The sequence below is a fragment of the Watersipora subatra genome, chromosome 2 (genome assembly GCF_963576615.1).
Source record: "Watersipora subatra chromosome 2, tzWatSuba1.1, whole genome shotgun sequence".
Lineage (NCBI taxonomy): Eukaryota > Metazoa > Bryozoa > Gymnolaemata > Cheilostomatida > Watersiporidae > Watersipora > Watersipora subatra.
The window spans coordinates 22,913,880-22,926,735 of NC_088709.1; the positions used below are offsets into that span (position 1 = coordinate 22,913,880).

The 12,856-nt window shown below is 35.4% G+C and overlaps 1 long non-coding RNA gene across 1 annotated transcript; it reads left to right on the top strand.

Moving 5' to 3' along the window:
* The first annotated feature begins 8,030 nt into the window (after positions 1 to 8,030).
* On the top strand, positions 8,031 to 12,501 carry LOC137387851 (uncharacterized). Its single transcript, XR_010977957.1, has 3 exons — positions 8,031 to 8,647; positions 10,942 to 11,127; positions 11,992 to 12,501. It is a non-coding gene; the product is annotated as an uncharacterized lncRNA (long non-coding RNA).
* Positions 12,502 to 12,856: the final 355 nt, after the last annotated feature.

Here is a 12,856-nt window from a genome sequence, read left to right on the forward strand (position 1 = left end):
ATAATGGTGTCATAAGGAAAGATAACTCCCAAAAACATTTCGCAACTGATTTTAAATATTGTGGTTGACACAGTAATGTAATTGGCAAAATACCAACGAGAGTAGCTAGAATTTGGTTATATGAGAAAAAGACCTCTGCAGAGACATGAAGTCAAAAACTGCCAAGAGTAAATCTCTCATTAGAATAAAAAAGCTAAAAATACAAACAGTAATAAAAATATGTGTAGGAAAGAGAGATAGTGCAAATAGTTTCACTTTGTTACTTTATAAATAGAGTTTAATTTGATCTGCATTTAACCCTTTGACCAGGTATAAGCCCCCCCCCCCCCCAAAAACAACCGAGACTCGTGTAATTTATTTTCGAAAATTCAATAAAATCGATATTTTATGAACATGCATAGCTCAAATCTTAAATTTAGTTCAATGAACAAAATTTTTTGTACATATACATTTATTCACATATCTACTATTCAAAAAAAATTACAACCATGTGCAATTGTCCCTGTATGAAATGCTTGGAAGCATATTTTTCGGTAGAGTCAAACGCTATAACGTAGCCGTGCGAGCCACCATAACAGTACTGTATTGTCCTATTAGGAGACTCCGGAACCATCCGGAGCACATTTCTTCTGTCAAAATCTCGGAAATTGCAAAATCGGCATAGCGCACACGGTGGAAGTACGTGACACTAAAATTCACAGGCCCGAATTCCCTGAGGCGGTTGGGCAGCTGAGTAGCCCCAACCTTTTAGTGATCTTCGGCGGCTAATTAGTAAAAATTTCAGTCTAAGCTCATTCACTTGGAATTTCCAATAACTACCGGTAGGGTAATTACCTAGTGCTCTAGCGCAACGTTGCGCTCTAGCAACTAGCGATGAAGTGGAGAGGCTCACTAATCTCGTATTGTTGGTTGGTGAATATTATTTCTTGAGGTTTTCATGAGAAAATAGTGTTTTGTTGACCTCATAGTTGAAAATTAAAGCTAATATAACATGGTATAATATGATAATTGAGAATAAAATTGATAATGGCTACAATAATATGATTTCTATAAGAGGATAATAAGGTCGTTGATTGAGCTGAGTATATATACATGTATATATATATATATATATATATATATATATATATATATATATATATATATATATATTTTTTTTTTTTTTTATATATATAATTTTTTAAGTTTTTGTTAATGAGGATGACACAATACTCTACTATTCTTATGTCAGTTATGGTTGTAAAGTGACAACCAAAGGTTTTTAATAATTTTAATTCAATGTTGTTAGTATACCAGTGTTAGTAAATAAAATATAGAATGGTCAGTAGTCACAGTATGGCCAGTTAATCAATATCAAATGACAGCTCATTCAGAGGATCTAATATCTCTTCTTTCATAATCTTGATAGCGTTATATTTAAAAGATTGGCTGCCATAGTTCTTATTAATAGATGGTGTTATCAATGAGCATTGTGATCTTAGGCTTATTTGGTGTCTCTCACTATCCTGTTGAACATATTTGTATAGAGCACTGGCCACTGTAGCTACCTCCACTTTGCCTATCAACTGCCTGTAAAAGAAAGAACGCCGTCTGGCGAGAGTATGTAGGCCTAATAATCGACGACCATCAGTTACTGAGAAGGGTTTAGGTGCTTTGCATATTATTCGAACCGCTTTATTTTGGCAAGCCTCAATTTGGTCTGAATGGCATTTACCGAGAAACATAAACAAAGTCGCACAACATTCAAGACGACTTCGGACTATTGAAGTATATATTAATTTAGCATCTTCAACAGACAAAAGATGTCGAATCTTACGAAGAGCATATAAGCATTGTTTTGCCTTGGTCACTGTTAGTTTTATATGCGTATTGAAACCAAAATATGCATCAATTGTGACCCAAAGTAATTTTATATTGTGTTCAATTTGGATTTCAGTGTTGCATAGCTTCAAAGTTCTATTATAATCAACAGCTCGATCCAAGAAAATAATAAATCGTGTTTTTTCAACACATAGAGATAATCCATTAGATAGGTACCAGTTTTACATTTTATTAAATTGTTCTATTGATAGCATCTGAGAATCTAACTGAGTACTTGCTGCAGAAATAATTACTGTATCATCTGCATAGTGTAATAAAAAAATAGATGATAAGTACGACACTGAGTTTCCGCCATTGTCGACGCAGAACAAAACCTTTAAAATGGAAATGGTGGCCCTGAGAAGGGCCGAGGTGGTTGGTGGGACTACTGGCACTCAGAAGTCAATTTTGACTGGTGATTCCAGTAGCCCGAGAGGGTCACTATCATCCCCGATGGAGTCTACCGATGGGCGGACGATCTTGGACTCCACTTCATGCCCTGGAGTAGGGCAAGCATCACGGGCTGGCCTCCAGTACGGCCTTCGGTCCTGCCGTGGCCTTTGGTAGCGTTGCCCTCGGTGATGGTGTTGGCGACGGGGTGAACACGCCCTCGGTCTCTGGGATTCAGTCTGGGTAGACTGTGTTCTCCGGTGCTCAGCAGAGACGTGCGCATGCAGGAGAGGCTGAGTGGTGAACACCTCATCACAGGAGGAGCAGCGGTGTCTGTGTACACGAGCGTGCCTCTGTAGGTCACGCTCCTTGTGGCAAGAAAAATCGCAAAACGTGCACGAGTGCTTCATGCTTGTAAAAGCGAATGAACTGTAAATCAGTGTGTACCCGTATTTATAGACAGTCAGCATGCGTAAGAGAGTTGATGACGTCTTTTCTAAGCCTATAATCCGGCAGCTTCAAATTGCTGACTCAATGGATCTATATTACGTTCGTCGCAATTCAGACAAATTTGAATAGTCATTTATAAGGCGCACGCTTAACACTTGTCCAATGTAGTGTATATGTATGGGTTATACTAGCAATTTTTTATGTTAATCATATATTACCATATTGTTCTAAGATTTGTATGTTACTATACAAACACTAAAAATTATTAATACTCGTATTGTGTGATTAGTTAGGGACAAATGTTATCGTTTTTGTATTCGAAATATGTTATTGTGGAATTGGTTGACCTAATTACTGGGCAGCCAATCAACTGTAGATTTTTTTCTTGGGATTGCTATATAACCTGTCAGTTTCATCATTACTGGTGTGTTACTGCTTGGTACTGAGAGATATAACACCAATAAAGATACTGCGTTCTTTATAATAAGCTCTGTTTGATTTTCAAAAGCAAATAGGGTATAAAATTCTTGTCACTGTTTCTGCCTTTAGCATTGTGATATTAGCCAGCGTATCATAGCTGCTTTCACTGTAAATGCTATTGACCGAACATCAAGAATTATTGCGCTTGGCTTGCTAGGGTGTAACAGTTGAGAGAAGTCACCATCGAGTCTGTTTATCGGCTCACTCCCGAGTCTGTTTATCGGCTCACCCACGAGTCTGTTTATCGGCTCGCCATCGAGTCTGTTTATCGGCTCACCATCGAGTCTGTTTATTGGCTCACCATCGAGTCTGTTTATCGGCTCGCCCTCGAGTCTGTTTATCGGCTCCCCCATCGAGTCTGTTTATCGGCTCACCATCGAGTCTGTTTATCGGCTCGCCATCGAGTCTGTTCATCGGCTCATCCACGAGTCTGTTTATCGGCTCGCCATCGAGTCTGTTTATCGGCTCACCATCGAGTCTGTTTATTGGCTCACCCACGAGTCTGTTTATCGGCTCGCCCACGAGTCTGTTCCTCAACTCATTGAGTTTGCGTGAACTCGCTCTTGAGTTGGGAGTTGGCTATCCTCAACGACCAGAATTTACTTCACATAGGAGTAAGCATTTGGATTTTTATCTAACATGTCGTTAACCATCATATTAAAAAGTAAAGGCCCCAAAATAGATCCTTGAGGGACACCTTTACGAATAGCTAAAAATTCTGACAGAGTATTACCAATTTTCATTGCCTGGCTGCGGTTGGTCAAATAAGACTGAATTAATTTAGTAGCTGATGAAATAAATGAAAAGAAATAACTAAGTTTGTCAACTAGAAGGGAGTGGTCAACCGTGTCAAATGCTTTCTTTATGTCAAGAGACACCAAGGCTACATATTGTGAATCTTTTTTATCAAGGTTACAAGCAATAATGTCAAATATATGATGAAGCATTTGTGCTGTTGAGGTCCACTTTCGAAAACCGAATTGTCTACTTGAAAGTTTTTGATGATTTAATCTGTAAAGATATAATCTTTTCAACATTCTTAGACAAAATGGGAAGTGAAGATATGGGTCTGTAGTTATTACAGCTCAAGGGGTTTCCTTTTTTAAATAGAGGCGTGAGAATAGCTTTTATGTAAATGTTAGGAAATTTATTGGTTTTAAAGCAATTGTTAATCAGAAGTGTTAAAGCTGGGATTAGGCTATGAGCTAGTTTTATGTATATTTCAGAAGGAATAGATAAGACTCCGCCTCATTTTCCTGGTTTAAGGGTTCTAAAGGCAGGTTGAACTTCTCTTTCAGTTACAGAATTGAATTTAAAATTACGCTCAGATGTTTGTAATGATGTTAGAGCAATATTTTGAGCTGGGCTATATATATATATACATGTATATATCTGTAAAAAATTTGTTTAAAAGCATAGCAACCTTTTTTGGGTCTTTTTCAGTAATTCCGTCAAATTCTAAGAAGATTTTGGAAGAACATTTTTTAGATTTTGCAAGTAGTGGGTTAATTTCACTGTAAAATGTTTTGGCACTAGTGCTCAAACGTTTGTTATAGGTAATCACGTTTTACTTGTTTGATGTTTTGCTGAACAAAATTTCTGAATTTTTTATATTGTGCCCATCTACTGTTTAGACACTGCCTAGGTTCATCAGGGCACACCACTTTCTTGTAAAACCTGCTTTTCATAGCAATTAGTTTTTGGTATCGGTACAGTTTTTGGTATTCATAGCAATTAGTATTGGTTTTGCCTGCCACCGATGCAGTAGGCGAGATACTTTTCTGCATTGAAGCGAATCCAAAGATTGATGAGGAACACCATAGGGCAGGCTGTCTAAAAATCATCTAATGTTACACATATATAAAGATGTTGAAATAGACACAGAATCAGTTGTAAAAGATTTCTGCCATGGACACATTGACAGAAGAAGAGCTTTATAAAAGACAAGTGTCAAGCTACAACAATCAATCTTCTATGTACACATGTACATGTATGTTTGTGTTTGCAGGCCAAGTTTGTTGCTCATTGTACTCCTCAGTGGCCATAATTTAAACATAGTAAGTTTTAAGCAGGCCAAGTAATCTATTTGTTGTCTTTCCCTGGTGCATGTAATATATTATTTAAACTTATTTATGTAACTGAAACAGGTGCTCTTCAATTTCAATTTTAAAAGACAAGTGTCAAGCTATAACAATTAATCTTCTATGTACACATGTACATGTATGTATATTTATGAATATAAATGTAAATATACATATCTATGGTTACAACTCAAAACCATGTAATTCTGTAGCTAGCTCTCTTTGTAAGACTTGAAATGACTCGCCTTGACAGGACCTGGATATCCACTTTAAAGGTTGACTTGCAAAGAAGTTCACATTACAGCTATTTGATATGAAAAGATTCACCATGTCTTACTCTGTTGTGTTATAGGTGCAAAATATGTGGAAATGTGATTACAAGCTCTTAAAAGCTCAAAAACGAACAGTTAATCGCAGCTACACGAGACCGCCGTAGTTTGGATTCTCTTTCTAAAACGTAGTTGTGGTAGATGGTTTCTGTTTACACTTTCCTGCAACCTTGTTCGTCGAATTATTTTCACAAATATGCTTCACGCATTCAATAAACCATGTCTATTGTTCTCATGAGTCTGTTTTATTGTCATTGTAATGCTGTCACTTTTAGCAGTGATTTCTTATAACTTACCGTAAAATGCATTTAATGTTTTAGCCTTAGCTTGAAGGAGTACATATCATTGTCTGATAATCATGATGAGCCTGATGGTCACTTGTGATAATCGAAAAGTGCTGCGGAAATTATTTGCGAAGTATTGGGTCACATGATCAGATTACGACTTGCCGATTAGACTAAACCGAAACAAAACTGTAAAGTAGCGAGCATCTATATTTGATACGGGGTCTTCGGTGAAACCCAAAGTGTTTGTCATAAACTAGTGCTCCGATAAGTTTTCTATTGAGCTTTTTATTGGCCTTTTCATTCACGTGAGAACATCACGTGACAAGACAATAACCAAATTTCATGGCTACGTCAGAGAAATAAAGAGATTCCAATCTACAGCGGCTTTTCGTTTTTGAGCTTTTAAGAGCTTGTAATCACTTTTCCACATATTTGGAACCTACAACACAAGAGAGTAAGACATGGTGAATCTTTTGATACAAAATAACTGTAATGTGAATTTTGTTGCAAGTCAACCTTTAAATAATATAAGATAAACTTTAAAATGCTCTAATTTTGCTTTTAATTCTCAAAGTTTTCTCGGGGGAGGGCCCCCAAACACCCTTCTCTGAGAGGGCGCTTCAGCTCCCCTCCCAGAACCTCCCCGCATGGTCAAGTCGGCCTTCGGCAACTACTAATTGACAGTCTCCTGACCACTTTTTCTTTGGACAATACAGCCCTGCACCATAACGATCGTTTTCTCTGCATATTCCAAGTATATTAAAAGTCCAAAAAAGTTTACATCACTTCTATCATATGTATTAATATTATTTTGATCAGACAAAAAATCACTAACGATCGCAGGATAAAATAATATTTTATTTTACCGTATTGAAAGTCGAGCCGATGTTGATTGGTTTTTCCAACTTTTAATCTTTTCCAAGGAATCGCGATTTGTTTAGCTTTTAGCACAAAGCAACGCCTCTCAGATAATCGTTTCATATTGTAAATCATCGACTGATATCTTGTTGATGATATTTAAAACTTACTAGTGTTCATATCCTTTGTTTAACGTTACTAGACGACAGCTTTATAAACGTCTACCGAAATAGACATAAATGTCGTTTCCCCACGCAACCGGTAAACGACATTCTGGTCGTTTCCCCTGTCAAAGGGTTAAGATCATGACTGATACAAACAGGTGACCAACAGGTGACATACATGACTGAGCCGTTTTGAGAGGGATTCCATCCTACGGCGTTTTCGTGATGGCTGCGATTTAATGTTCATTTTTGAGCTTTTAAGAGCTTGTAATCACATTTTCACATATTCTGCACCTATAACACAGCCGAGTAAGGCATGGTGAACTTTTTAATACCAAATAATTGTAATGTAAATTTGGTTGAAAGTCAACCTTTAAGTTACTAGCTTACCAGAAAGGTTACTCGAATTCATTTGTTTATAATTTTTATTACATATTTTAGTACTATCTATTACTAGTTGAATGCCTAGTGTTCAGCTAGTTATAGGTAAGATAATTACTTGCTGACTTGACCATAATTTCCAGGTAAGTTGAATGAAGAAGTACCAAAGATTATGGCATAATTACAGATGTTGGAAATAGAACAAATCGAAGCTGTATAGTTTTCCCAAAAATGACGGTTCAAAACCATTTAAAAACCACAAATCCTTAAAGATTTCTCTTTGTCACATATTTATATGCCCTGAAATAATAGAGTTACATGGAGATATGGCATAGACATAGATGTTGATTATGGTGTGATTATTGCGCCGTGCTCTCACATACTGTGAAGGAGCACAGGCTACGTGTGGTGGTAGACAGCAGGAACTACTCAATAAGATGAGTCATAACTGCTGTTTTTTTTAAATTTGGAAGTGATGTAATCAAATAGCAACCGTTGCTGATCACAAAATTCTTCAGTTCAAACAAGCTCCGCTATCTAGCCATGATATAAAAACATGCACAGGATGTTTGGGTCAATAATATATTCCAGAAGGGTCATCCCAGCTGATAACAAACAATGAAATCACTGATGTAATTTCCAGTAATGAAAATGTAATGTAACGAAATCCCAGTAACACAAATTCCAAAAAACCATAAATATTGACTATTGTTTCCTTGGTGGAGAGACCATTTCTCATTAGGAGCAGCATGGAGTATTACCTAAACTCGAGCTGGGCTGTAGAGTACAGCATTGGAGACACATTACCTGAAAAAGTGTACATCAACATTTGCTTGACTTTGGGCATCCTGCTAAATGGATCTACGATATTCGTTATCGCTTTCGGTGAACATACAGGAAACAAAGTCAAGATTCAACTCATCAACATGGCGGTAGCTGATTGTTTCGCTGCCATTCTCCATTTTGGATATTTGAACTCTACCATTCTCTTTAAGTCACCGGTGTATTACTTCTTTTCTTTCGTAGGATCAAATGTCGCGTTTATCGGACATATTGCTATTAGTCTTGAACGATGCGCAGCTATATTTTCTCCATTCAAAATAAAGAATTTTCAAACAATACATGAAATAATAGTAGTTGTTGTTGTCTGGTTGCTTGGTGGTATGTTCACGGTTCTACAACTTCTTCGAGAGTACAACTACGTAGGCTCGCCTACCTTGTGGACTATTGTGGCAGTGCTCCAATATTCAGTGCCTACTACCATCGCAATCGTCTGCTACACTATGGTCGTTGTTAAACTCTGCATGAGAAAACGCCGTAATACTCTTCGAAATTCTACAGATCTGGAAAAGGACACAACTATAAAGGTTAGTGATACGCTGGTTGATACATAATATATGTTGATACATGATATATATATTATGTATATATATACATATATATAAATATATTATATTTATATATTTATTATATATTTATTATATATTCATCAGTATATATATATATAGATATATTTCTCAAAGTTTGTGTGTTTGTCGATATGTGTGTATAGTTCCAGTTATAGCATTTACAATCTTTGAAGAAGGTATCCCTAAACCAGAAGACTAGATCTTGAAACTTCCTGTTCCCCAGACCAATGGCCTTACTGACTAAGCCAAACAAGCTTGATAGATTTGCTTGGCTATATATGTCGCTATCTGGGAGCAAATACTCTACACTTTCGATCATGACGCAAAGTCATGGCATAACGTCGGTAGAAGCCATAGCTTTTATTAGTAAGCTCATTTCAGTTTTCCATTGGCAACGTGCCAGGTTAATATCAAATGGCAGGCAACTCTCATTACCATGTATATCAGCTAGTATACATATATAGAGTATAAATATATATATATATAAATATATATGTATATATATATTTATATAATCATACATCGCCATATGTTGGAGTTCTCCTTTTGGTGATTATTACTCGATTATGCGCCAAAAGATAAAGTTTGCATTGCTGAGGCAACACGGATACGTCAGGAAACTTTGCATCTGCCAAACTTCCCCGATCGTTCTCTTAGCATTCCCAGCGGCCTTTGCAATATGCACCTCTTCAGCAATGGGGATTGGTTGTTGGCATTTCTTTATGAGGATTGCTGTGGACTATTATTTTGTCGTTTCGTTGATGACAGCTAATTTATATATAATATAATTTATATAATATAGTTTCTGGGTCATATAATTTAACATATAATTCATATTTAAAATGGATAATGATAATGCTATAGCCTACTACTTACTGATGTAATTGTGGATGTGTTTGTGTTAGTGTGAACAATGTTATCCCAGACAATCACTGATGTGCTGAGGGATGTAGATGATATAGTATGTGCCAGCCTAATTAGTAAAACTAGGCTAAATATTAACTAAGCTATTTAGTTGTTGATGAAATAAACTGATGATAATGTCAATGGGACATCTTCTTGACCTTTTGTGACCTTGTAGGAAATAATTTAAGTATCAAAGCATGCATGAAGAACAAGCGAATCATCCTGGCTGACACTCTATCAAGGAATCAGTTACATTACTTCACACACCGTGTTATCAAATCTAGTGATAACTAACCACATTCATGCTCATTCATAAGATAAGCTATTATTGACACGTATGATCTCTTGATAAGGAAACAATACCAGCCAACCAAACATGTTTAGTTAGATGGTTGTAGTACAGGAGTTCTCTATCTCATGCTTTATTAAAATGTATTACCTGATAAACAGTATATCGGTTATCTATTATATGTATATAACGTATTAACTTTGCTCTTGAATGCTTGAATTGTTAGTTTGCCCTTTTTCTACTATTAGTCACTAAAGAATGAGAAAGATAAACCCCTAGATTTGCGTGAGCTCAAATAGGGATGAAAGTACTGAAATATTTGTGACCGCGAGCGTTCACTCTGGCCATTATCCAACACCAATACAACTGTCCTTTTTGAACATGTTTCAGAACATTTTTATTTGGCCATCATATCGTGTACACATATCATATACAGGAAACATGCACAGGGTACGTGTATCCTGTCCATTTACCAAATACATTTACGATGTGTATGGTACATGTACATGATACATGTACAAGGTTTATGGTACATGTACGTAGTACATGATAAATTTACAATGTTTACTGTACACGTACATGGTACATGTATATGATAAGTGTACATGGTACATGTACATGGTATATGGTGAACGTAGTATATACACATACCCCATACATGTGCTATGTACCATGCTTACCCATGTACCTATATCAATTGACAACATAGCAGATTGCATACTATCGTGTGCTGCAGTAGACACAGTTTGGGCGGGTTGCATTCTGGTCTTTAGACGAGAATGCAACATACTGATAACATTTGATCAAATGTCTTCATAACACAAAATGTGGCAATTTTAAACTATGCCCTGTCTTGTCTATGTCATAAATAAGAAGCATTAACTTTGGCATCATCATGTCAAATATTTACATATGTTTCTCTGGTTGTGGCCACAAGTATGCAAATAATTTTAATTTCATATAAATATCGAGATTCTAACAAAACATGACTGTTATTAATGGGGTTATTAATTTCATCCATGCTATTAATGCTATTAATTGTATTTTATTTAAACAGCTGTCTGTAATGCTGATGGTAGATGTTATGGTACTAGTCATAGCCTGGTCAATGCATCACTGGCTGGACTGGCTGAAAACACCTACTCCTGAGACCATGATTGCGACAGAAATCTTTGTTTATCTCTGGTACATCAGCACCTTTTCATCTCCAATTATTTACTTCATATTCAATGTTTATTTCAGAGTAAGTCTCTCTTTCTCTAATATAGTCACTTACACTTTTGTGCTAGTTTTTTATTATTGATTAAATAGTGAATTTTGTTAGGTATATGATTACGGGCATTGTCATGAAGAACCTTTCTCTTGTTTTCAACCAGCAAGACAGAGGCTACAAAACATTAAATTAATAGCAGGTTTGAGCAAACATTTAAAACTAGCAATGATTTTAATAATTAAGTTAATAATAATAATATTAATAATAATAATAACACTGATAATAATGTCATGTTTATCCCAGGCTGGTGGAACTGAGTTGATAAAAGGAAATAACACCAGTTTTTACTGTTATAAAATCAATAGTGATAGTAATATTAGTAGTAACTTAACTTCTGATTGGTTGATTTTAGGAAAACAAATAAGTCAATCAAAATATTTTCAAAGACTATTAACAACCCTTGTTTTTATTGGTTTATCACGGTGTAGAGAGAGCTTCTTATCTGAATCAATAGAAAAATGTGTAATGATCCACAAGTCTCATAACAAGCCTAGTTACTAACATAACATAACTAGTTACTCCTAAATGTGGACATTATAACATTAATACTACAAGCCACCATACATTGTATTTATTAAGGCAACACCTATATACTGCTGTTCCTAAATGAACATTATTAAATGTAGTAAAGAGAGTGATATGCATTGTTTAGGTGTTGCCTTGAGCACGATTGGTGAGACAATATAATTCAACTTCAACCTTTATTATATGAAAACATAACGTACACAGGTGGAGATGAATCATTGTACAATTTTGTGCTGTTATTATAACAACAACACATATTTTTTCTCAATAACCTATGTGAAGGTCATTTTGATGTCATATTTTTTGTAGAAAGATGTCAAACAACTTTTACAACTAATCAAATCATCTGTTAAAATGTCTTGTAAAAGACAGACTAACAGTCATAGGAGTTGTAAAGGTAGTGAAGGATGTGCTACAGCGGCGACTTCAGTTTCTCATACGACTGTGTCTGACTCTACAATGTGATGTATGAACATTCGTTCTAATATTTATGGAATGAATAGAAATGTACTGCTGAAAACAATAAAACTCTTCACTTTTATTTGGCTGAGAAACATTCAGTCCAAAAATAGAAACCGACACTCTAGAATCTGTGTACGAGGAATTAGGTCAACTAACTTTCATCATAATATGATTAAATATTATATGACATATTATGTTATAATATTATGTAATAATATAATATATATAATGTATATATAATATTATGACATAATATGACATATTATGTTAAATTTAGCAGTTGACTCAAGAATCTTTGTCATTGAATATTTACCCAACTGTAGCAATTGTTTGTGAAAACTGTCAGTGAACAAATAAATTGACTCAAAATAACATGAGAGTTTGTAGTTGTCTATATCAACTATTATTACATACCCACATACATACATGTACATACCTATGTACATTTGTATGTGTGTACATACTCATGAACAACATTCACCTCTATAAAAAAAAATCGATTGGCAACAAATTTAAAATCACAAAAAATGTTGAAAAATAGTCCCCATTATTTAATAATTATGTTATAAGGAAAGATAATTCTTTTTTCCTTGTGTAGCTGTTGCTTTGGTAAAAATAGATGTAATTGAGTTGATAACAAAAGCATCCTATAATGCTGATGCTTTTGTTAAGAGTGAAATAGTATACATGATTTCTCAGTGATGAAGAACCA